The sequence below is a fragment of the Aegilops tauschii genome, chromosome 1 (assembly GCF_002575655.3).
Source record: "Aegilops tauschii subsp. strangulata cultivar AL8/78 chromosome 1, Aet v6.0, whole genome shotgun sequence".
NCBI lineage: Eukaryota > Viridiplantae > Streptophyta > Magnoliopsida > Poales > Poaceae > Aegilops > Aegilops tauschii.
The window spans coordinates 193,423,158-193,450,777 of NC_053035.3; the positions used below are offsets into that span (position 1 = coordinate 193,423,158).

Sequence of the window (27,620 nt, forward strand, 5' to 3'; positions counted from 1 at the left end):
TCATTTGTTTGTTGTTTTCCCGACTGCCACAAAATAAAACCCGTCTTTTCAAAACTATTGTTTGCATTGTGTGTATCCCCCTCTATCTCTCTTATCCCACCCCGAAGCCCACGGACCGAATAGAGGATGAATGGAGATGAGCTTATATCTTCTGGACCGATGAGTCAATTGGAGACGGACTGATGGATTCAGAACATGGAAAATCATATGGAGAATAACACTATAGCCGGAAAGGATATAACCCATCATGCTCTTCAGTGCTTTGAAAGAGGTGCTACTACTTGGTGGAGGATGTACCAAACCATCAATGGATGGCAAGGAGTAACCACTTGGAAGGAATTTAAGTTGACTTTGCTAAAGTCTCGGTTTGTGTCCCAGAAATTGAAGCCTTATGGAAATGGTATGAAGAAACCCTGGGCATGCAAGTTTTGTGGAGAAATAGGACACAACCATAAGGAACACAAGGATGAATGCCCTAACTGTGAAGGAAGTCAGCCAACTGAAGAATTCCCAACTAGGCAGATTACATGTTTCTTGTGTGAAGGAACTACCCACTACCCTGCTCAGTGTCACATTTACCCCATGGTACAAAGAACCATCCAGCAAAAGAAAAAAGCAATGAAAGGAGCCCTCATGGAAATTTTAGAAGAACCCGTGATGAAGGAAGAGGTGGAGTACACATCCGAAGAAGACCCAATTAAACCCTGCACCAAGTCGTGCTATTCATGTGGAGAAGAAGGACACATCTTCCAGAATTGTCTGAATGGGGATCTAGTAGAATTCCCGACAGAGGAAGTAGAGTATGACCCACAGGAAATAGAAGCCCTGATTGGAACGTAAAAGTATAGGAAGAGAAGTAGATTGGATACCAGGAAGGACCTGAGCCATATCACCTCTTTCAGGTGCAAGGAGTCAGGGCACTACCTCAGCAGTTGCCCAAAAAGGAAGCCGAGGACCCAAGGAGGCTATATGATCACAAGGAACCTCGAGACTTGTCAGATGTAATATGTTTTCGTTGTAATGAAGCAGGGCACTTTTCCAGGGATTGTCCCAAAGAGAAGGAGGCTTGTGTTAAGTAGTGGAGTTTGCAACAAAAGGAATATAGTAGTAGTAGTAGTGGGAACAATTCTTTTGAGGTGTTGAGTTGAGGCATGTAATGGAAGTGCAGGAGATGGTAATAATTGGAGAATCAGTAAAGTTAGTATCGCGGGTACTGATTTGGATTTTATGAGTTGTTACTCTATGAAGGAAGATTTTGACCATTTTCGAGGATATGAGAAATATGGTCTATGGGTGAATTGGTGCATTTCAAGGGTGGTAGTACCCTTTGAGGAAACTTGACCCTTGGAAAAGATAATAATATTCCACGGAGTGGATTTCGGACAAAATAAGTGTGAGTTTTGTCTCGATATGTGGGATACCCCTAGAATATGAAGGGATGAAGTATTATTGGATATAAAGGAGGTAGAATGTTGGTAATATGGAGCAAATTGTAACTCCATCATGAGTCTGAGTAATCACGTCTTAGTTTGGTACCCATAGAAGGAAGGGAGACAGTACAATTGGTTGGATTAAAGAATGCTAGGAAGCCGGGTGTTGGAATAGTGATCAGTTGCCCAATGATGAGTTCAAGGTTTACAAGCGATGAGATGGGCCATAACCCACAGGCCCCGGGACCTGCCAAGAAGCAAGCACATTCTTGCTGAAGGAAAAACCCTCGAAGAAGTTACGATTTTATCGACAAACGATCTTATAGGAGTTTACGCAAAACCTGAGAGTTGTGAAGGAACGATAGATGTTTGTTTGACTTGCAGAATCAATGGATTTATCCGAACTTGGTTCGTCGACAAGAGAAATTCTGCAATGTTTGTGAGGATGACCGAGTGTTAGAATGCAAGATTCGCTAAACCGTATACAAGGTAATGATTTGGGTGCGGGATGGATTGATCACCATACCGACTTACTCTTATTATTCGCCTTGCTATATGGGATGGTAAATCTGAGCGACTTACCTATAGTAGAGAGACGACGATCAAAACCTTGTTTAAACCTTAGAATGGTATAAGTATTTTCGCTTGTACAAGGCAGCTGTTGCCAATCGTAGGATATACGGTGAGGTTCAACCCAGACCCATTTCCTGCAGGAGAAACCATAAATTGTTGACCACCATGAGATATCGATAGTTGTTTAGTATTGACGCCAGACCCGTCAGCTATGAAGACCCAGTCTCAGAATAACCTTACCAAGATGAAAGGACAGAAGAAATTAAGGAAAAGGTTATGCCACTATCGGAAGAGCCCAGAGAAGGAATTTTTCTGAGAATCTGAGAAAACCGGCCTTGTCAAGAATAAGGATGGAGTATATGAGTATTGATGGGACCGTAACCATGCTTCTAAGGGTGGTAGCACCCCGGACCCCCTGTGACGATCGATAGATTTTGAGAACACCCCCCAAAACCTAACCTATTTCTTTCTAGCCTCTCCGAATCTCGAGGACGAGATTCATTTTAAGGGTGGTAGGTTTGTAACATCCCAAAATTCTAAATTTTGGAATGTTATATTAAATAGATAGTTATGATTGATTGTTTGATTGCTTAAGTGAAATTGAGTGAAATTCGAAACTTTTTGAAAGTTAAATGAGAGGGAATAAAAGGACTTTCCTAAACTTTCATTTTTGCATTTATGATCTCTGTGAATTCAAATACTTTTCATCACAAAACCCTCGAGTGAAGATGACATGACTTCTTCCATTTATTTAAATGAAAAGGGTTGTTGAAAATATTTGAATTTCATTTGAAAATATTTCAAATCCAGAAACTTTAAGCAACTCAATGATTTTCATGAGAGAAGATAAAATGACTTCTTCAAAACATATGAAATATGAGCTGGAAGTTTCAAAGAGTCAAATTTAAAGCCCCTTTGAAATTATTTTCAATTTGGAGTTATTTGAGTTTTATTCAAATTATTTTTCTCCAAAAATAAAATATATGGAAATTAGGGTAAAATGATTCCCTACAGTAGAAAATTGGAGAGAAATAAATTTGAAATCATTTTGGTATTTTTAAAATGATTTTTATCAGGTTTAATTGCAATAGTAGCACTCTTTGAATTATTTGAATTTTTGTAGATTTTATTTGATGTTAGAAAAATGTTCATGTTGAAGAAAATCTTTTTCTGAAAATTTTGATATATAATATGCCTATATTATATTTTTATTTCTTTTCGTTTTGCTTTACTTTGTTGTCTAAAAAAACAAAAAACAAAATTTGTTTAGCATAGCCGACCGCGCCAGGCCAGCCGGCCCAGCAAGCGGCCCAGCCAGCCCAGTGGCCAGGCCAGCCCAGCCGCACCTGCACCCGCACTCCCCTCGCCCGAACCGCCTCGCCTCTGAGGCCGACAGGTGGGGCCCACCTGTCGTGTTTCTTTCCCCACGCCGAGCCGGAGTCCTGCTCCAGACCGACATCGCCGGCGACGCCGTCCTCACCTCGGACTCTCTTTTCCCCTCGCCCAAGCACGCTGCCGCCCCTCCTCTTATATATACACCGGGGACCCCGGTCCCGTTTTCCTCAAAACCCGAGCCATCGGAGCCCGCAGTCGCCGCCACGCCCTAACCGGAGTTACCGCCGCCGCCGAGCTTCGCCGCCATTGCCCCGCTCCGCTCTGCCACTCCCGACCGACGCCGCCCGCTACATCCTCACCACCGCGCCGCATCGAGCCCCGTGATGCCCTCGCCGCCGCCGGAGACCCACCGGAGCCGTCGCCCCGTTGACGTCTGCGCTGCCGCCGCCGTCTCCCTCGCCACCGGCAGCCACCGTTTCCGCGGTACGCCTCGCCTCTTCCGTCCCCGTCCGATCTACGATCAACGGTCGGATTAGATCTAGGTTTTGTTTTTTTATTTCAAACCGGTATGTTTAGTTAACGAACGTTCGTTCGTTTAGCGTTGGCAGTGGACGGTTTCACTATATAAGCCTCGATAGCAAACGTTCATATATTAGATTTGTTCTTGTGGCCAGGGACCCGTTTGTAAGTATTTTAATTGCAGTTTAGTCCCTAGTCTTAAAACGATCACTACTTTTTGCTCATTGGTCGGAATTAGATGAAACCAATGCCCACTTCTTCGTTACGATCCCTTCTATCCAATAAAACAACTTAAACATGTCTTTGAAAGTTTTAAAATTTGGATTAGAACAGATTTGTATTTGAACTTCGTTTGATCGTAACTTGAGTTTTATAACTCCGTTTGATTTGATTCTTTTTGCCAATCGAAGCTCTTGACCTAAACTTTCTGATAAGGCCAAATTCACCTAATTTTGGTACTGTTAGAAATTGTTTTCTGTTGCAAGAGTTATTTGCTTGGTTTTGAAGTTTTCCGAATTGTCTTCTTCGTTCTTTTCGATCTTTTGAGTGATTGCTTATGTGTGGTTACTATTGCTTGCTTACGATAGATTGACCGGAGTGTGACGAGTAGAACTATCAGGAGTTATGAGTGCGAATCATCTTCATCAACAGTACAGGCAAGTTCACACTTTGATCATATCCCTTTCATACCCAGTTTTTATGCATTAGTTTCAACCCTCAAACATTGCATGGTTAGAATTTGATAACATATGGGTATTGGGAAGTAGTTGATGAGGTAGGAACCTATTGCCCTGCATTCAAACCTTGGGAGTTACTATTACGTTATGCTTATATTGGCATGCTATGCTCGTAGACGTGGATTGGGTTTGAGTGAATTCCATGAAAGATGTGAGATTGTTTACTTAATGGTTCAACTTAAGGTGGCTATTTTAATACACATCTGGGTGGATTGGTTGCGGGCACCTGGAGAATCCAGTGTTGTCCTAGGATATCCCGGAGGACCCGTGTGATCATCCTACGGCTCGCCACCCAGGCTCAAAGGGATCATAAGATTATTCATGCTAGAAACTTCCGTGTGCAGCCACAAGCTATTATGGGCTCTAGCATAGTTGAGTATGTTGCGTGAAGCTCTTGAAAAGGTAGACTAGCAGATGTAGTGGGTTGTAGGTGGTACTGTCTATCCAGAGTAGAGAGTTAATGCTTCTGAAAGACTGTGTCTCGGTCATCCGTTTCTCAAACACCCTGCAGTGCGAGAAATCCAATGGAGGAGATCGAGTCTTGTGGGGAAAAGTGCGCAAACCTCTGCAGAGTGTACAAACTAATCATGGTTAGCCGTGTCCCCGGTTATGGACAATCTTGAGTATCTGGTTCTTGGATTATCATGTTGATCTCTACACTTCATTTAATTAATTTGATTGGGTTAATGATTATTATTTTGGGATTGAGTTGGAGGAACCTTCTCAATATTTATCAACCAACTTTGTAGTTAAATAAAATATATTCCTTTGATGTAGGGAAAAATTGGCTTTTCGCAAAAACATTATAACCATAGAGCTTTTCCACCAGCCATATATGCATCAGTGATAGTTATTATTCATCATTATCCTATGGTGTGAATTTGCCAGTACATTCAATGTACCGACCCTTTGTGGCTGCAACGTCTCATGTTGCAGGAACCTTACGACGAGTAAGTGATACGTTAGGGTTACGATTTCTACACTCAACTTTGCCGTTGGTGTTGATGGGAATCCACCTTGTTGTTACTTCCGCTATTTGGATCGAGTTCATAGTATTTACGTTACTTTATACATGTGATTTACCTCTGTTATAAATCCTCGAGTACTGTGTGTGTCAGCATACCGATCCAGGGATGACACTTAAACACAGAGACTTGACCGTCTGAGGTCGGGTCGCTACAACGAGGTAAAAGCCTATGTCCTGATTCTAGTTGTATTGCTTGGGTTTTGATTACCAGGGAGCGAATACGCTTGACCTAGTTCTCGATTGTGTGTTTCTTGACTTAACCCGCCGCCGGGTCATCCCTTTATATACAGGTTGATGCCCGACGGCTTACAGAGTCTCCGCCGGCTCCCACAAACGTGATCGGCTCGGTTTCTAACTAAACATGCCTTACAGAATGAGTTATCATATGGCAATTTACACCTTTGGGCCTTAAGTTACCTCCAGGTCTTGGGCCTTCAGACATCTTGGGCCTTCTCACCTTAAGCCGCCAACGGTGTGACGCGGCCCCTCCTGGGCGGGTCATACCTCGGGGTTATATCCCCAACATTAGGCCCCAGGTTGATTTGAACTTGTTCACATCAATCTTCATTACCAAACCACTGTAATCCGCCATGACATCACATAGCAGAACCACTGTAAACCGCCATGACATCATGCGCATTAACTCCGCACAAGGCCTAGGATACCTCAATGGATCTTTATCTTAATGAACCTCCCGAAAATCGAGGCATCCGCCTTGCTAGCATAATCATTCTGCCCCCTCGATTCTTGTGCCTGCCATCTTATCTTTTCCTTATAAATAGGGACAGGGGTCCTCCTTTTAACTCTTTACCCTTGCCTCCTCGTCTTCGTCCTCTTCCTTGCGACGCCTCCACAACCTGAGCTCCGCCACCGTCTTCCTCTAGCGCCAACAGCTCCGGCCGCTGCATCGACCTGAACGGACCAGAGAAACACGGTGCACCTCCGCTGCTCATCAGCGTCAGGAGGTACTCGCCTCTCCCCATAGTAGATCTGCATTAGGGTTTTAGCCGTTCGTCGGTGTTCTTCATCGTTCTTCATACTTTCCTTTTAGAACACATATATAGTTTGATCGGAAAACAACACTGAGGTCGTGTGGTAGCAGTTTTAACATCTCCTTCCAATCGCAGAGATATCTTTTCTGCACAAAATGCCATCCGAGTACGCGAGTTCTTCCACTGCCGTAGCCTTAGGTTTAAAATTTATTTTCATTTTCTGAACTGCTGTAGATCCAAAATCATAGAACTGATCCATGGAACCTGTTTTTCAGTACTTAGCAAAATTTCACTTATAGGTCTACAGATACATGTGAACTGCAGCCGTGCGGGCGGCTTAAATGATATGTCGTAACCCGCCAAACATCCTTAGGCCCGCTTTAAAACGCCAATATATGCTCAGAATCTGTATAACCCAGTATTGTCTTCCGGTTTAACCATGCCAATCTTTATAGCACACATTCTCTGCATCCGAATTGGCCTTGCATAATGCACTTGCTTTCTGATCACTGGACGGTTTAAGATCATAAACTTAATCCGACAATATTTCCCTTTCTAGGCCTTTCATCAACAAAAATGACAAAAACCGTCACCTCATGCAACTGGGTCGTCTCCACCGTGACGGAGCAATCTCTCAAAGAATTTGTTCAGGTAGGCGTCTTAGCCGCCAAAGATGTTATTCATTGGAGAGCCCCGGGGAACGAGGCTATACCCACTCCAAAAGAAGGCGAGGTCATAGTTTTTTCTGATCATATGCTCCGGGGCTTTTCCCCACCCGGCTCAAAATTCTTCCGTGATGTGTTGCATTTCTTTCAACTCCACCCTCAAGACATCGGACCCAACTCTGTTTCCAATATCTGCAACTTCCAAGTTTTTTGTGAAGTATACCTCCAAGAAGAGCCCACTGTGGACTTGTTTAGAGAATTTTATTACTTGAACCGCCAAACTGAATTCACAGACGTCCCTAGCTTAGAACTTGGTGGAATTTCTATCCAATGGCGGAAAGAAGCTGTCTTCCCTGTAGCCACACTTCCCAGTCATCCGAAAGACTGGAACCAAACTTGGTTTTACTGCCAAGACACATCTCCGGCTGATGAAAATCCACTATCGGGTTTCCGTGAGAACCGGCTTAGTTCAAGGCATCTCCAAGACCGGATCAGCATCGAAGAACGGGCCAAATATATGCCCATATTTTTAAAAACAAGGGCCTTAATGGCCAACGGGTTGACCGGAGTTGACTTAGTCCGGCGCTGGGTGGCTTGGAGAATTTTGCCCTTGAGCCGCCGGCCCGGTTTAATGTGCGAATATACCGGCGATACCAAAGATCCACAGCCTCACAGCCAAGTGCGTTTGAACGATGATGCGATCAACAAGATGACCAAAACACTCCTTAACGAGAGCTTGGCGACTTGTAGCAAGACGGGGTTGAATCCCTTCTCTACCTTTAAGAAACCTCCAGCTGTAAGAATTTTTGAGCAATTTTTACTAACTCCTTATCTCTCATTCCGTCTTCTCATTATTACTTGATTTCTGCAGGCTGATTCCCCCTTTTGGAACAAGAAACTTCAAGACAAGCCAACCAAAAAGGTTAGGACAAAGACCAAGGTTTCCAGGAAGCCTGCCAAAAAGAAGGCATATGCAACTGATCTGTTTACTCTGGAGGATGAGCCGGAGGTAGAACTTGACTCCCTTGGCTCCTTTTATGTTCATCTTATTGACACTAATTACTATCAGGATGACGCGGAGGCCAGCCACACAGATTGTGAAGAGGTAACTATCCTTTCCTCAGACTCAAAACCTCTGCCAAGACAGAAAGTTCGTCAAGTGAGCCAGAAAGTAAGGTTTTCTCACTCGTTAGCTTACTTGGATCCCAACTTTATTTTGAAGAAACAGCAGCATGAAGTTCACCGCACAACCCAGAACAGCGGATGTGGGAATCTCTCCTCCGGTTTACCCAACACGCCGGCTCCTCGGAAACGCCGGAATGAGGTGCCACAAATTTCAACCCTCTCCTTTCCTAAGGCGGGTCTTATCCGTCAACCACTTAATCCGTCCGACTCAAATTAACACGGAACTTCTCATTCATCCTCTGGCGACTCAACCGGAACCCATATTCCTCCCTTCAAACTTGCTCCGGGGTGAGTATACTAGATTTTTCTTGCTTCAACACTTGCATGCTGATATACTAATATCTTTATATGTCTTACTTTCAATGGTATAGCCAAACCCAGCAAGAAGTTGAAGGTGAACAAATCGGCTGAAGATCCCAAGGCTACTGAGCCGGAGAAGCTGAGCACCTCCAAAGCCTCTCAACAAACTCTGGTGACTACTGCTGATGACCCGCCCCAGAAGCCCATGATGTCATGGTAGATCCAATGGGCGTTGAACTGCCCCGTACTGAACCGCCAAGCACCATCAAGCCTACTGAAGAGGCTGAAGATGTTATATTTACCGGGACGGGTTATACAGAGCCAGGCCAACCCACTGTTTTATCAAAACATAGTGCGAAAGAGGAATTCTCCGCTGCTGACAAAGGAAAATGGAAATTGGACTTGGAGAGCTACGCCAGCTTCAGCGCCAGCGAGATTCACTCGGGCTATTTAACCCACCTGCCTACCAGCCGAGACATGAAAGCCGGCTTAGTCAATCTGATGAAAGAATGCTTTGAGGTAACCACTGGAAGCCTTCTCATATCAATATATATATATATATATATATATATATATATATATATATATATATATATATATATCAGCCGCCAAGTCTATAGGATACGAAAATATTTGAGAATATTGTAGACTTTAAATGTCAGCTTTCGTGCAATCCTTCTGAAAATGACCCTGTTTATTGGATTAGATCCGCATGAGTAGTCCCCAAGGGCCGGCTTAAGCTGAATATGTAAGTCGGGACGTAATATCTTGTTTGTAAAGAAATCCGAATATGTGGCCCCCATGAGCCGGCTTAATTTGAAGAATCGAGTCGGGTTATTAAGGATTCAATCTGAAAGAGAAGCGACCTACATTAGCCCCCAAGTGCCAAGTAGAATACTTCGCAATATGCTTGGGACTTTAATAGAATGATTATCATGATTCCTGAATACTGCTTGATTTATCCTTGCAGGCTGAGCTAAACATGAAGGAATCTCAGGTGGTTGATCTGCAGAAGAACATCTCGTTACAACAATCTGAGACATCAAAGGCCAAATCAGAACTAAAAGCCGCCTTGGAGGTTTCTGAAAAGTTGAAGACAGATTTCAATACGCATTGAGCCGGCTGGGAAACCGAGAAAGCTGCCCTTTTGAATAGAGCTGGAGATGTTGAAGCTGCCCTTAAACTGGTGACTAAAGAGTTATCCGATTTAAAACGACATGTAAATCAAATGACAACCGCCATCTTTGGTAAGTAACTTTGCACTGCAATTTTTCCTTGGGAAATACTGTAAGCCGCCTTGCGACTTATCATATGTTACGCATGCAGGCCCCATAAGCTCTAACCTTGGCCAAGGCATGCTGGTGAAGCTGAAGGTGGTTTACACTCTAGTGGAACAGTTGTACACAGGCACGCAACGATCCTTGGCAGTTATCTCGCATAACAAATAGTCGCCTTCACTTATCAAGGATGTTTTGGACAAGCTATCTGTCATGCCCAAAAGGATCGAAGAAATCAAGCGATCCGCAGCTCGAGCCGGCGCCATCACTGCTTTGAGCCGGGCCAAAACATGGCAGGTGGAGCTAGACCCGGAGGAGCTGGCAACTGGCTGTCCAAGCTTGAAGGAGGAGGGGTGTCCCTTTGATGCTAGCGACTTTACCAAATGTGTAAAGGAGATGCGTCCTTGGGCAACCAAGCTGGCCGAAGAAACTGACTTGTCCAAGTATCAGCCCGCTTACACCAAAGAGAATGCAAAAGTGAAAGCACCGGCTTATGATATTGTAGAGCTCGTTCCTCTGATACGTAAGCACACCTTTGCTCCTGATGTCGATCCGTCTGATCTTATAGATGATGAAGATGAATTCATAGCTTTAACCGGCATCAACTGCACATCGTCTGACTTCCAGACATTGGAGGGAGGAGAAGAAGAACCGGCGCAGGATGACCCAGAAGCTTCAACTCGCCAAGACCAGGGCAACTGATCCACGGGGCGGCTCTCAAACTGCCGCACGGCGTCTCCTTTGGAAAAACTCTTAATCATGTGGGCTTGGAAAGCCGTGTAATAGGCTAGTGAAAACAATGATCTGTCATGCCATCGTGCATGTTTGCTTGCTGAATACTTTAAACCACCGATCTGATGTTGAAGATCTACTATTTGCATTTATAATATTATCAATGATGTGGGTCATATTATCATATTCCCTACACACAAGTAAATAACATGTACCCTAGCGGTTTACGCTAGGGCGGGTCATAATGTCCAATATAATATGTTCTGGTGACTTAAAGTCTATAACCAGGGCGGGTCAGAAAAACCCGAAGTATTTATTCAAATATGAATTCATACCTATAGACCAATATTATAATGTTGTTGTAAGTATGTAAACCTTATAAGACGGAAGCTTGACAGGTCCAGAAGAATCTACCTCTGTTTTTTTGAAAAAAAATTAGTTTTTTATCTTGTAAGCTGGCTCTCACATGACATAAATTCGGCGTTTTAACCTTAATCAGTTGAGGGTCTTATTGAAAAGAGTAACTCTTAAGAGTACAAAGGGGCCACATATCGGAGAGAGTACGACAGCAGGCGAGTTTATCCTAGCTCTTTGTAAGCCGTCTCTCATGTGACAAAGGCCGCCATTTTAACCTTGACTAGTTCAGGGTCTTATTGAAAAGAGTAACTGTCAAGAGTTCGGCGGGTCACTTGGCGGAGTAGCATCTTGCAAACAGGTAGGTTTAACTCGAATTCGTCTTGGAAACCGGATCAAGAGGGTGTGAACAGCTATGCTCGGTGAGCAGGAAGCCCCCAAATGATCCATGAATCGGCTTGGAAACTGGATCAAGAGGGTGTGAACAGCTATGCTCGGTGAGCAGGAAGCCCCCAAATGACCCATGAATCGGCTTGGAAACCGGATCAAGAGGGTGTGAACAGCTATGCTCTGTGAGCAGAAAGCCCCCAAATGACCAATGAGTCGGCTTGAGAACTGGATCAAGTGGGTGTGAATAGCTATGCTCATTGAGCAGGAAGCCCCCAAGTGACCAATGAATCGGCTTGAGAACCGGATCAAGTGGGTGTGAATAGCTATCCTCACTGAGCAGTAAGCCCCCAAGTGATCAATGAATCGGCTTGAGAACTGGATCAAGTGGGTGTGAATAGCTATGCTCATTGAGCAGGAAGCCCCCAAGTGACCAATGAGTCAGCTTGAGAACCGGATCAAGTGGGTGTGAATAGCTATGCTCATTGAGCAGGAAGCCCCCAAGTGACCTTATGAACAGACAATAAAGACTCAAATACTTTGAAATGAAACAACAGAGGCCCTGAATTGTCAGGGATGCCGGCTTTATTATATTGATCAAAATATATACATTGATGAAGGTATGTACAGCATAAGAGCCGATTGCTCAAGTGTAATATGGTCGTAGATGAGCAATGTTCCACGGCCGGTGGGTCTCCTCCTCCGATGTGCGCGAGTCCTTGTTTTCTCGAATGTCAATGAGGTAGTATGACCCGTTGTTCAGATTCTTGCTGACCACAAAAGTCCCTTCCCAAGGCAGGGACAATTTGTGCATATCCGTTTGATCCTGGATGAGCCAGAGCACCAAGTCGCCTTCTTGGAACGTCCGGGTTTTAACCCGACGGCTATGATAACGACGCAGATCTTGCTGATAAATCGCCGAACGAGCCACCGCGAGGTCACGTTCCTCATCCAATATATCCAGAGCATCCTGATGTTCTTTTTCATTATCAGCTTCAACATAAGCCGCCACACGGGGCGAATCATGAAGGATGTCACTTAGGAGAACCACCTCTGCACCGTAAACCATGAAGAAAGGCGGGTAACCTGTCGATTTTTGGGGATGGTATTTATACTCCAAAGTACTGAAGGTAATTCCTCAACCCAACAACCCGGCGTCCTCTGCAAAGGGACCATAAGCCGGGGTTTAATGCCTCTCAAGATTTCTTGATTGGCCCTTTCAGCTTGAACATTGGACTGGGGGTGAGCCACTGATGAAACATCGAGACGAATATGCTCTCGCAGACAGAATTCTTTCGTAGCTCCCTTAGACATATTAGTGCCATTATCAGTTATGATACTATGCGGGTAGCCAAAGCGGAAAATCACCTTCTTAATGAATTGAACCACCATTGCCGCATCACACTTGCTGACCGGCTCTACCTCAACGCACTTTGTGAACTTATCAACTGCCACCAAAAGGTGGGTCTTTTTGCTTTGGATCTCTTGAAAGGTCCAATCATATCCAGCCCCCAAACGGCAAACATCCAAGTGATTGGAATCATCCTCAATTTCTGAGCCGACACATGAGCCCATCTGGAAAATTTCTGACAGTCGTCGCACTTGCTAACCAGATCTTCTGCATCAGCATGAGCCGTCAGCCAATAAAACCCATGACGAAAAGCCTTAGCCATGAGAGACTTAGAGCCGGCGTGATGGCCACAATCTCCTTCATGAATCTCTCTTAGAATCTCATGGCCTTCTTCAGGGGAAACACAGCGCTGGAACACACCTGTAACACTGCACCGGTGCAACTCGCCATTCACAATAGTCATTGACTTAGACCTCCGGATTATTTGTCTGGCCAAAGTTTCATCCTCAGGCAACTCTCCCCGGGTCATATAAGCCAAATAAGGAGCTGACCAATCAGGAATAGCATGCAGAGCTGCCACCAACTGTGCCTTCGGGTCAGGAATTGCAAGATCCTCTTCTGTCGGCAGCTTAACTGAAGGGTTGTGTAATATGTCAAGAAAAACATTGGGTGGCACCGGCTTACGCTGAGACCCCAACCGGCTTAAAGCATCAACATGCTCCACTTGATAAACTTTGAAATGGCCAGCAATACTGTCAATCGCCCGGCGATAAGCCGCCATGAGCGGGTCTTTAGAATCGCAAGTTCCTGAGACCTGCTGAGCCACCAAAGCTAAGTCGCCAAAGCACCTCACCCAGCTTAAGTTCATCTCTGTAGCCACCCGAAGGCCATGGAGTAGAGTGATACGTCTCCAACGTATCTATAATTTTTGATTGTTCCATGCTGTTATATTATCAATCTTGGATGTTTTATAATCATTTTATAGTCATTTTATATCATTTTTTGGTACTAACCTATTGACATAGTGCCAAGTTCCAGTTGCTGTTTTCTGCATGTTTTTTAAATCGCAGGAAATCAATATCAAACGGAGTCCAAACGCAACGAAACTTTACGGAGATTTTTTGGGACCAAAAGGAACATAATGGGTCCTGGCTGCGCCTGGGGGTGCTCCGAGGAGAGCACAACCCACCAGGGCGCCCCAGGAGGTCCAGGCGCGCCCTGGTAGGTTGTGCCCACCTCGGGTGCCCCCCGGACCGCCTCTTTGCTTTATAAATACCTCAATATTCCCAAAACCCTAGGGGAGTCGACAAAATATTCATCCAACCGTCGCAGAGTCCAGAACCACCAGATCCAATCTAGACACCATCTCGGATGGGGTTCACCACCTCCATTGGTGCCTCTCCGATGATGCGTGAGTAGTTCTTTGTAGACCTTCGGGTCCGTAGTTAGTAGCTAGATGGCTTCATCTCTCTCTCTGAATTATTAATACAACGGTCTCTTGGAGATCCATATGATGTAACTCTTTCGCGGTGTGTTTGTTGGAATCGATGAACTTTGAGTTTATGATCAGATCTATCTTTTTGTATCCATGAAAGTATTTGAGTTTCTTTGATCTCTTTTATGCATGATTGCTTATAGCCTCGTATTTCTTCTCCAATATTTGGGTTTTGTTTGGCCAACTTGATCTATTATTTATCTTGCAATGGGAACAGGTGCTTTGTAGTGGGTTCGATCTTACGGTGCTTGATCCCAGTGACAGAAAGGGAACTGACACGTATGTATCGTTGCTACTAAGGATAAAACGATGGGGTCTATCTCTACATAGATAGATCTTGTCTACATCATGTCATCGTTCTTATTGCATTACTCCATTTTTTCCACGAACTTAATACACTAGATGCATGCTGGATAGCGGTCGATGTGTGAAGTAATAGTAGTAGATGCAGGAAGGAGCCGGTCTATTAATCTTGAACGTGATGCCTATATAATGATCATTGCCTGGATATCGTCATGAGTATTTGAAGTTCTATCAATTGCCCAACAGTAATTTGTTCACCCACCGTTTGCTATTTTTCTCGAGAGAAGCCACTAGTAAAACCTACGGCCCTCGGGTCTCTTTCTCATAGCCTTTGCGATCTACTTTTTCCTTGCATTTATTTTCAGATCTATTAAACCAAAAATACAAAAATACCTTGCTGCAATTTATTCTTATTTATTTTATTTGGCGTTCGATCTATCAATTTACTACAATTTTATCTCATGTCCGTTTGCCTATCTTGAGGCGCCGTACCCGGAAGGGATTGACAACCCCTTTAACACGTCGGGTTGCGATGATTTGTTATCTGTGTACAGGGGCTGTTTACGTTGTGTTTCTTGGTTCTCCTACTGGTTCGGTAACCTTGGTTTCATATCTGAGGGAAATACCTACCGTCGCTGTGCTGCATCATCCCTTCCTCTTTGGGGAAATACCGACGTAGCTTCAAGCGACGTCATAGAGCCTCATACTCAGCTGCATTATTAGTGCAAGGGAACATTAACCATAGTACATAACAAAACTTATCATCTCGTGGGGAAGTAAAGATAACTCCAACCCCCGAGCCCTCCAGCTGCCTTGACCAGTCAAAGTGAATCGTCCAGTAAGTGTTATCTGGCTTTTCCTCTAGTGTCTTCAACTCTGTCCAATCGTTGATGAAATCCCCAAGAGCCTGTGAATTGATAGTTGTCCTTGGCATATACTTCAACCCATGAGGACCAAGCTCAATGGCCCACTTGGCCACTCGGCCTGTGGCTTCGCGGTTTTGAATAATGTGTAACGCCCGGATAATCATGCTACAGTAATCTCACGTTAATGATGGCACGTCACCTCTGTCACTGTAATTAATCTCGGGTTAATTCAAAACCGTTTCAAATTTAAATTCAAATTAATGTCAATAATAAAAGTTTTCAAAAATTTAAACAAAAATGTTCGGTGGGTGCCAGATATTGCACTGATAATTATTGTGGAGAAAACATATTTTTAAAAAATGCCTAACTATTTAAAATGATGTAAAACAGAAAAGAAAATAAATAAAAAGAAAAGAAAATGCAACAGAGAAATCAAACAGAAAAAGAAGAAGAAAGGAGGAACCCCCCTCCCCCCACTAGACCCTGGCCCAACTGCCCCCCCACTGGACCCTGGCCCAACTAGGCCAAACCCCAGGCCCAGCCGGCCGCCCCACTCCTTATCCACTCCCCCCCACTCACCACCGACGGCCACCCACTCCCCCCGAAATATCTCCTCCTCCCTTCCCCGATCCAGAACGGGATCGGGAGGAGACCACCGTCGCCGACCGCCCTGTTGCCGTCGCCGCCCGGAGCTCGCCCTCGCCGGAGCACCCCCCCACCGGCCTGCTTCCTCCTCCCCCGCCGGCCTTCTTCCCCTCCGCCGCGACGTCCTCGACCTCCTCCCCGAGCCCCACTGCCGTGACCCTACACCCCCGGTGAGGCCACGGCCTCGTCCTCCTCTCTCCCTCGCCCCCGCGCTCACCGCGCCCCGCGACCATCGCGGCCGCCCTGGCCACCGGCCTCGCCTCGCCGCACCCTCTGCGGGCGAGCGCTCGCCCCACGGCCCCCCCTCCGTCGCCGTGCACTCGCCGACCCGGGGCCCGAACGCGCTCACCGCACCCCCGCCTTCCCCTCCTCTCTGTCCCGCACGCGCTCCGGCCGCGCGCACGCATCTCGCCGCTGGCCCACGCGCGCCTGCGTTCGGCCACCACGACCCGGCCTCCTCCCCCGTCTCTCCCTCGGTCCCGTGGCCGCGCCATCGCGCCTGCCCCTCCGCGCCACTCCGACCGCACCGGCGCCACCCCTCGCCTCCACCCGCCGTGGCCCCTGGCCGCGCCGGCGAGCCCCGCCATCGGTGCCCCGGCGACCAGCTCGTCCCGCCCTGCGGGCGAGCGCTTGCTCGGGTGCGCCCGCACCGTTGGACCAAACCCGCCTCGCCCCCCTGGGCCACTGCCAGGTGGGCCTCGCCCCCCCTGAGCCACTGCCCCCTGGGACCGAACCCCCCTGGCCTATGACAAACGGGGCCCAGCCCATAGAACGAAAAAGATAAAAATAAAATAAAATGAAATGATTAAAAAAATAATAAATAATAATAATAATAATAAAAATAAACTAATTAATAAAAATTAATTAATAAATAAAGAAATAAAAATAAAATTAATAATAAAACAAATAATAAAAATAAATTTAATTAATTAATTAAGTTAAGTTAATTAATCCTGTTTAAATTAATCTAAGTAGATAATTAATTAACTAAACAGTAGTTAATTAGGTAACAGCCCCTGACAGGTGGGACCCACCTGTCAGGTTGACCAGGTCAACGGTCAACGTTGACTGCTGACGTCAGCATGACATAAATCCATTTTCGAATTAAATTAAATAATTAATTAAATTCCAGAAATTAATAAAATCTTTAGAAATCATATCTTTTAATCCGTAACTCGGATTAAAATATTTTCAACATGAAAGTTGCTCAGAACGATGAGACGAATCCGGATACGCAGTCCGTTCATCCACCACACCTCCCTAACCTATCGAACTCGCAACTTTCCCCCTCCGGTCCGTCTGTCCGAAGCGCGAAACAGCGGGAATACTTTCCCGGATGTTCCCCCCCTTCGCCGGTACCACCTACTGTCGCGTTAGGACACACCTCGCACTGCTCATTGTCATGTCACGCATCGTCATGTTTATGTTTGCATTGTATTTACTGTTTCTTCCCCCTCTTCTCTCCGGTAGACTACGAGACCGACACTGCTGCTGCCCAGTTCGACTACGGAGTTGACGACCCCTCCTACTTGCCAGAGCAACCAGGCAAGCCCCCCCTTGATCACCAGATATCGCCTATTCTTCTCTATACTGCTTGCATTAGAGTAGTGTAGCATGTTACTGCTTTCCGATATCCCATCCTGATGCATAGCCTATCCTTGCTACTACTGTTGTTACCTTTACCTGCAATCCTACATGCTTAGTATAGGATGCTAGTTTTCCATCAGTGGCCCTACATTCTTGTCCGTCTGCTGTGCTATACTATCGGGCCGTGATCACCTGGGCGGTGACCACGGGTATATACTTATATACTATACACATGACACATGTGATGACTAAAGTCGGGTCGGCTCGTAGGAGTACCCGCAAGTGGATCTTTGTGGCGGAGCGACAGGGCAGGTTGAGATCGCCTAGGTGAGAGGTGGGCCTGGCCCTGGTCGACGTTCGCGGTTACTTAACACGCTTAACGAGATCTTGGTATTTGATCTGAGTCTGGCCATTTGGTCTATACGCACTAGCCATCTACGCGGGAGTAGTTATGGGTATCCCGGCGTCGTGGTATCAGCCGAAGCTCTTTTTGACGTTAGCGACGGAGCGGCGCGCGCCGGATTGGACTGGAACGCCACTAGGCTAGGTCTGCTTCCGGCCGCCCTCGCAACGTGCAGGTGTGCATAGGGCGATGGGCCCAGACCCCTGCGCGCATAGGGTTAGACCGGCGTGTTGACCTCTCGGTTGAGCCTAGGTGGGGCTGCGACGTGTTGATCTTACGAGGCCGTGCATGACCCAGAAAAGTGTGTCCGGCCAAATGGGATCGAGCGTGTTGGGTTATGTGGTGCACCCCTGCAGGGAAGTTTATCTATTCGAATAGCCGTGTCCCTTGGTAAAAGGACGACCCGGAGTTGTACCTTGACCTTATGACAACTACAACTGGATACTGAATAAAATACACCCTTCCAAGTGCCAGATACAACCCGGTGATCGCTCTCTAACAGGGCGACGAGGAGGGGATCGCCGGGTAGGATTATGCTATGCGATGCTACTTGGAGGACTTCAATCTACTCTCTTCTACATGCTGCAAGATGGAGATGGCCAGAAGCGTAGTCTTCGACAGGACTAGCTATCCCCCTTTTATTCTGGCATTCTGCAGTTCAGTCCACTGATATGCCCCTTTACACTTATACCCATGCATATGTAGTGTAGCTCCTTGCTTGCGAGTAATTTGGATGAGTACTCACGGTTGCTTCTCTCCCTCCTTTTCCCCTTTCCTTTCTATCTGGTTGTCGCAACCAGATGCTGGAGTCCAGGAGCCAGACGCCACCGTCGATGACGACACCTACGACACTGGAGGTGCCTACTACTACGTGCAGCCCGCTGACGACGACCATGAGTAGTTAGGAGGATCCCAGGCAGGAGGCATGCGCCTCGTTCGATCTGTATCCCAGTTTGTGCTAGCCTTCTTAAGGCAAACTGTTTAACTTATGTCTGTACTCAGATATTGTTGCTTCCGCTGACTCGTCTGTGATTGAGCACTTGTATTCGAGCCCTCGAGGCCCCTGGCTTGTATTATGATGCTTGTATGACTTAATTATGTTGTAGAGTTGTGTTGTGATATCTTCCCGTGAGTCCCTGATCTTGACCGTACACATTTGCGTGCATGATTAGTGTACGGCCAAATCAGGGTTGTCACAAGTTGGTATCAGAGCCGAGTGCCTGTAGGAATCCCCCTTTCCACACTCCTTGGCCGAAGTCGAGTCTAGACAGTACAAAACTTTTACTAACATGGCTGTGTGTCTTATGGGCCCACGTCGCTATTGGGTGGTACTAGGATCTTTTACTCCTCGACCTTTACTCTGGGACTCTGAACTCTCTTCTACTCGGGTTAAACGAATTTACTAACTCTAACACTAGGATCCCGTGACCGCATTCACCCCAAAGTTGGATAAGCCATAGTTGTTTCTTAGAATAGTATTTTGAACAATTCACACACTGTCATTTGACTCCTTTGAAACGTCTTTGCTTTCAGGTGGAACCCACGAGGCAGGTCGTGCGCCACACGACGGCCATTGGTGCCTCGGGATCACCGGCTATGCTAGCTGAGATGATGACCTATCTGGGTTATCGTTGGCACCCTGAGTACACCGTCTACGAGGAGTACCAGGACTTTAACCAGGAGCAGTACCGTGCCATCGTCCACCTCTACTCGCGGGAGTATGACTCCACTACTGTGCTGCACACCGCACATGGTGTTAGTGTGACCATCGATATGGCTGTCCACGATGCTGCCTATGCTGCTCTGACACGTCTTCGTGGAGAGTATCGGGAGTTGGACACCTCCCCTTTCAGGCACATTGCTATCGCATCTGATGTTGGTGCGGAGGGATACTATACTGCTGCCTACTCCACTGTCACCCGAGAGCCCTTCTACCATCAGAACCTGGTTCTGCATGCTGATGGGCTAGATCGAGCTAACCGAGCTCTTCGCCACGAGATGTACACCACCCGTCAGCACCTTTACCGTGCTCTGACGCTGCTGCACCCCTTTGTCCGATCTGGACAGCTACCGCGTACTGCGATCTACCCAGCCAGGACCGTGATGCCCCACGGTGTCGGTTGGCCAAGGTGGGAGGCTACTCTCCCGCACTTGGTCCTCTTCTGCCACCTGAGCATCGGGCTCTACACCTGAGTATCCGCGGCCCCCAGTCTGCTGACGTGGAGGGCTATCTGTTGCCTCACTACCAGCTGTCGGGCTACGATTACCTCCACAGTACCTCTTGGGACTGATGTAGGCTTGCTTGTAGTGTTAGATGCATTCGCCGCGAGCCTGTGTGCCGCCTATGTTGCTTTAGTCTATGTACTGAACTCTGTGTACTGAACTCTGTGTACTAAACCCTATGCATGACCCCTTTTGTAAGTTATGCCGACTACTATGAAGTAGCTATCGTGCTCCTTTCATTGTGCATGTTTCATCATGAATGATTCTTGTCTTTGCAAATTTCTCAATGCTGAACTACCCCTGTTATATATTAGCAGGATGGTTAGACTAGGTGGTCGTGGTCGTGGTGGCAATGCCCCACCACCACCTGAGTACATGGCTGGTATGATCCAACAGTTTGAACTGAACCGCCAATTCATGGAAAATATGATGGCTCAGTTTCCTCGCCCCAATATGGACCAGCAACCAACCCCAGTAACTCTGCAGGATTTCATGCGCCTCAATCCAACCGTGTACCGCAGCTCAACTCAGCCTCTGGATGCTGATAACTGGCTCCGTGACATCACCTATGAGATGGAGTCTGCCGATGTAGCCCCTGCCAGCTATGTCAACTTTGCTTCCTTCTTTCTGAAGGGACCCGCAGCTCAATGGTGGGACAGCCACAGGCGTACTCTGCCAGCTGGAACAATCATCACCTGGCCAGAGTTCCAAGCTGCTTTCCGTGCCCGCTTCATTCCTCAAGGAGTCATGGACCGGAAGAAGCGTGAGTTCCACAACCTCACCCAAGGCAACAAAACTGTTGAAGCTTATCAACGGGAGTTTCTGGACTTGTCTCGCTATGCTGAAGAGGACATTGCAACTGATGCACGCAGACAGGAGAAGTTCCGTGATGGCCTTCAAGCTGACATCAAGCTCGCACTTCTAGTGCATGACTTTGCTGATTTCGCCACCTTGGTGAACAAGGCCATCAATGTCGAAACTGGTCTGCAGGAATACCAGAGCTCTCACAGGCGCAACCGTGACACGGGCTCATCTTCGGGCTCGCCCTCACAGAAGCGTAAGATATGGATCCCGAACAGCATGTACCGACCAAATGCATCTGCCCCAAGGCAGACCTATGCTGCACCTCGTCTGCCTCCACCACCATCTAGGCAGTCAAGACTTCCAGCCCCACCGTCCCAAGCCCCTGTTCCTACTCCCAATAATGGCTTGTGCTTCAGGTGTGGTCAACCAGGGCACCGTGCTAGAGAATGCAACCAGAACCAGAATCAACTGGCCCTTCCAGCCACTGGCCGTGGTAACAACCAGCCCCGCAACAACAATGCTAAGTCTTATGGTCGTGCTCAGGCCAACCACGTTGATCTCAACGAAGCTCAAGACCAGCCTGCTACTGTGATGAGTACACTCCTCGTAAATTCAATACCAGCTTCCGTTTTATTTGATACAGGTGCATCACATTCATTCATGTCAGAAGATTTTGCATTCATGCATGGCATTAGAAGCGAAGACATGATTGCTTCACTATTAGTACACACCCCTGCGGGCCAATGTCGAACCTCCATGATTTGCAACGACGTCCCCGTTGAAATTGAAGGACTGGAATTTCTTGTCTCTCCCATCGTACTGAAGTCTTGTAGCATCGATCTCATTCTGAGAATGAATTGGTTAAAGGCGCATACTGCTTCAATCGTTTGCACCACTAAGACCGTCCATCTGCTACACCCTTCAGATGAGATAGTTACTTACCAAGCCCATCTGGTGCAAAATGCCGAGGCAAGGCTCTATGCATTGAATGCATTGAACGCTGCACCACTCGAGGGCATTGAAAATATTCCCGTCGTGCGTGAATTCCTCGATGTCTTCCCTGAAGAACTTCCAGGGATTCCCCCGGCTAGAGCTGTCGAATTCATCATCGACTTGAAACCAGGCACCACTCCTATAGCCAAGCGACCCTACAAAATGCCGCCGCATGAACTCCTTGAGCTTAAGGAGGAAATCGACAAATCTCTTCGCAAAGGATTCATTCGCCCAAGTTGCTCTCCTTGGGGAGCACCTTCTCTCTTTGTCAAGAAGAAGGATGGGACTAACCGATTGGTTCAAGACTACCGTCCTATAAACCAAGCTACCATTCAGAATAAATACCCTCTTCCTCGGATCAATGATCTGTATGATCAACTGGCGGGTTCGTCAGTGTTCTCTAAGCTCGACTTGAGGTTGGGTTACCACTAGATCCGTGTTCGCGAAGAGGATATCCCAAAGACCGCCTTCGTGACTCGATATGGTTCATACGAGTACACCGTCATGTCTTTCGGTTTAACCAATACTCCAGCCACCTTCTCTCGTCTGATGAACTATATATTCATGGATTACCTCGACAAGTTCGTTGTGGTTTATCTGGATGATATCCTGGTATTTTCCAAGAACGAAGAAGAACATGCTGAACTTCTTCGACTTGTGCTGGAAAAGCTACGAGAGCATCAACTATATGCCAAGTTCTCCAAATGTGAATTCTGGCTACCGGAAGTAACCTATCTTGGGCATGTCATCTCTAAGGATGGTATTGCCGTCAACCCCGCGCGAGTTCAGGCTATTCTTGATTGGACTCCTCCCAAGAACGTTAAGCAAGTCAGAAGTTTTCTCGGTCTCGCCAGCTATTGCCGTCAATTCGTCGAGAACTTCTCCAAGATCGCCAGGCCTTTGACTAACCTGTTGCATAAGGGCGTCAAGTTCCAATGGACAGACAAATGTCAGGAAAGTTTCCAGGCACTCAAAGACAAGTTGACTTCTGCCCCAGTTCTAGCTCCACCTGATACTAAGAAGGACTTCATCATTTACTGCGACGCTTCCCGTCAAGGATTAGGCTGTGTCCTAATGCAAGACCGCAAAGTGATTGCTTATGCCTCTCGGCAATTGCGCCCTCACGGAGAGAACTACCCAGTTCACGACCTCGAACTTGCTGCTGTCATTCATGCGCTGAAGCAGTGGCGACATTACCTTCTCGGTAATCGCTGCGAGATCTTCACTGACCACCAAAGTCTGAAGTATCTGTTTACTCAGCCAGATCTGAACCTCCGTCAGCAGAGATGGATGGAGCTTGTTGCAGACTTTGACTTGGGTATTTCCTATACGCCAGGCAAGGCTAATGTAATGGCTGATGCCTTGAGCCGCAAGTCTTACTGCAACCACCTCCAGGTTCACAAAGTTCAACCCTCGCTTGTTGAAGAATTCAGGAAGCTGAACCTCCATATTGTTCCTCCGGGTGCACTCGCTCCCCCTCCTAAGGAGTTTGGCAAGGTGAACCTCCATGTTGTTACCCAGGGTTCCCTCAATACCCTAGTTGCTAAACCAGATCTCGAGGACAGCATCAAAAGGCTACAGAAGTATGACTCTGAAGCCCACAAGATTAAGCGCTACCTCGCAGAAGGAAAGCCCTCATTCTTCACTATTGCTGAAGATGGAACCTTATACTTCAAGGGCCGCCTAGTGGTGCCATGTGCAGAGAAAAACCTGGATATGACACAGGAAGTTATGAAAGAAGCTCATGATACGCCTCTATGTATCCATCCTGGTAGTACAAAGATGTACCAAGACATCCGTCAGAGATTTTGGTGGTCTAATATGAAACAAGACATTGCTCGTTATGTTGCTGAGTGTGACGTTTGCCGTCGTATCAAAGCAGAACATCAAAGGCCTGCTGGAACTCTGCAACCTATCTCTATTCCTGAATGGAAATGGGACCATGTTGAGATGGACTTCGTCACTGGATTTCCCAAATCACAGAAAGGTAATGATGCTATTCTTGTCGTCATTGACCGGCTTTCCAAAGTTGCACATTTTCTGGCGGTCAAAGAAACGATCACTGCTAGCCAGTTGGCAACGCTCTATATGCCCAGGATTGTTTCACTCCACGGTATTCCATTGATTATCAGCTCAGACCGTGGAAGCTTATTCACTTCAAGATTCTGGGCAAGTTTCCAAGAAGCTATGGGAACTCATCTGTCATTCAGTACTGCATTTCATCCTCAGTCGCAGGGGCAAGTTGAACGCGTCAACCAAGTTCTCGAAGACATGCTTCGAGCTTGTGTTATTTCCTTCGGCAAGAAATGGGAGGAATCTCTCCCGTATGCTGAGTTCTCTTATAATAATAGCTATCAAGCTAGTCTGAAGATGGCCCCCTTCGAAGTGTTATATGGACGAAAGTGCTGAACCCCTCTGAACTGGTCAGAAACTGGGGAACGTCCACTCTTCGGTCCGGATATTATCCAACATGCCGAAGAACAAGTCCGCATTATTCGTGAGAATCTCAAGGCTGCTCAGTCACGTCAGAAGAGTCAGTATGACCGTCATCATAAAGAGATGGTCTATCAACCTGGTGAAAAGGCTTATCTTCGAGTCACACCAATGAAGGGTGCTCACCGCTTCGGAATCAAGGGCAAACTAGCTCCTCGATATATTGGCCCATTCATTATTCTCGAAAGGCGTGGAAAAGTGGCATACCAACTGGAACTTCCACCGAACCTTTCTCAGGTTCACGATGTGTTCCATGTGTCACAGCTTCGCCGTTGCTTCAAGGACCCAATCCGAGCTGTGGATCATGAAGTGCTCGAATTGCAGCAGGACCTCTCCTATAAGGAGCATCCGGTCCGCATTCTCGACCAAGCTGAACGCCGCACACGTCAGAAGGCGATCAAGTTTCTCAAAGTCCAGTGGTCGCACCATTCTGAAGATGAAGCCACTTGGGAACGAGAGGATCGTCTGCGCGAAGAATACCCCGCACTGTTTCCTTCTACCTCCTAAATCTCGGGACGAGATTTCTTGTAGTGGAGGAGATTTGTAACGCCCGGATAATCATGCTACAGTAATCTCACGTTAATGATGGCACGTCACCTCTGTCACTGTAATTAATCTCGGGTTAATTCAAAACCGTTTCAAATTTAAATTCAAATTAATGTCAATAATAAAAGTTTTTAAAAATTTAAACAAAAATGTTCGGTGGGTGCCAGATATTGCACTGATAATTATTGTGGAGAAAACATATTTTTAGAAAATGCCTAACTATTTTAAAATGATTTAAAACAGAAAAGAAAATAAATAAAAAGAAAAGAAAATGCAACAGAGAAAACAAACAGAAAAAAAGAAGAAAGGAGGAACCCCCCTCCCCCCACTGGACCATGGCCCAACTGGGCCAAACCCCAGGCCCAGCCGGCCGCCCCACTCCTTATCCACTCCCCCCACTCACCACCGACGGCCACCCACTCCCCCCGAAATATCTCCTCCTCCCTCCCCCGATCCAGAACGGGATCGAGAGGAGACCACCGTCGCCGACCGCCCCGTTGCCGTCGCCGCCCGGAGCTCGCCCTCGCCGGAGCAACCCCCCACCGGCCTGCTTCCTCCTCCCCCGCTGGCCTTCTTCCCCTCCGCCGCGACGTCCTCGACCTCCTCCCCGAGCCCCACTGCCGTGACCCTACACCCCCGGTGAGGCCACGGCCTCGTCCTCCTCTCTCCCTCGCCCCCGCGCTCACCGCGCCCCGCGACCACCGCGGCCGCCCTGGCCACCGGCCTCGCCTCGCCGCACCCTCTGTGGGCGAGCGCCCGCCCCACGGCCCCCCCTCCGTCGCCGTGCACTCGCCGACCCGGGGCCCGAACGCGCTCACCGCACCCCCGCCTTCCCCTCCTCTCTGTCCCGCACGCGCTCCGGCCGCGCGCACGCATCTCGCCGCCGGCCCACGCGCGCCTGCGTTCGGCCACCACGACCCGGCCTCCTCCCCCGTCTCTCCCTCGGTCCCGTGGCCGCGCCACCGCGCCTGCCCCTCCGCGCCACTCCGACCGCACTGGCGCCACCCCTCACCTCCACCCGCCATGGCCCCTGGCCGCGCCGGCGAGCCCCGCCATCGGTGCCCCGGCGACCTCGTCCCGCCCTGCGGGCGAGCGCTCGCTCGGGTGCGCCCGCACCGTTGGACCAAACCCGCCTCGCCCCCCTGGGCCACTGCCAGGTGGGCCTCGCCCCCCCTGAGCCGCTGCCCCCTGGGCCCGAACCCCCCTGGCCTATGACAAACGGGGCCCAGCCCATAGAACGAAAAAGATAAAAATAAAATAAAATGAAATGATTAAAAAATAATAATAATAATAATAATACTAAATTAATTAAGTTAATTAATCCTGTTTAAATTAATCTAAGTAGATAATTAATTAACTAAACAGTAGTTAATTAGGTAACAGCCCCTGACAGGTGGGACCCACCTGTCAGGTTGACCAGGTCAACGGTCAACGTTGACTGCTGACATCAGCATGACATCATGCTGACGTCATAAATCCATTTTCGAATTAAATTAAATAATTAATTAAATTCCAGAAATTAATAAAATCTTTAGAAAATCATATCTTTTAATCCGTAGCTCGGATTAAAATATTTTCAACATGAAAGTTGCTCAGAACGACGAGACGAATCCGGATACGCAGTCCGTTCGTCCACCATACCTCCCTAACCTATCGAACTCGCAACTTTCCTCCTCCGGTCCGTCTGTCCGAAGCGCGAAACAGCGGGAATACTTTCCCGGATGTTCCCCCCCTTCGCCGGTACCACCTACTGTCGCGTTAGGACACACCTCGCACTGCTCATTGTCATGTCACGCATCGTCATGTTTATGTTTGCATTGTATTTACTGTTTCTTCCCCCTCTTCTCTCCGGTAGACTACGAGACCGACACTGCTGCTGCCCAGTTCGACTACGGAGTTGACGACCCCTCCTACTTGCCAGAGCAACCAGGCAAGCCCCCCCTTGATCACCAGATATCGCCTATTCTTCTCTATACTGCTTGCATTAGAGTAGTGTAGCATGTTACTGCTTTCCGATATCCTATCCTGATGCATAGCCTATCCTTGCTACTACTGTTGTTACCTTTACCTGCAATCCTACATGCTTAGTATAGGATGCTAGTTTTCCATCAGTGGCCCTACATTCTTGTCCGTCTGCTGTGCTATACTATCGGGCCGTGATCACCTGGGCGGTGACCACGGGTATATACTTATATACTATACACATGACACATGTGATGACTAAAGTCGGGTCGGCTCGTAGGAGTACCCGCAAGTGGATCTTTGTGGCGGAGCGACAGGGCAGGTTGAGACCGCCTAGGTGAGAGGTGGGCCTGGCCCTGGTCGACGTTCGCGGTTACTTAACACGCTTAACGAGATCTTGGTATTTGATCTGAGTCTGGCCATTTGGTCTATACGC

General features: G+C 47.5%; 1 long non-coding RNA gene across 1 annotated transcript; it reads left to right on the forward strand.

The window, feature by feature from the left end:
- Nucleotides 1–8,294: 8,294 nt before the first annotated feature.
- LOC141042421 (uncharacterized) lies at nucleotides 8,295–10,948 on the forward strand. Its single transcript, XR_012205138.1, has 5 exons — nucleotides 8,295–8,383; nucleotides 8,501–8,751; nucleotides 8,835–9,282; nucleotides 9,734–10,010; nucleotides 10,090–10,948. It is a non-coding gene; the product is annotated as an uncharacterized lncRNA (long non-coding RNA).
- Nucleotides 10,949–27,620: the final 16,672 nt, after the last annotated feature.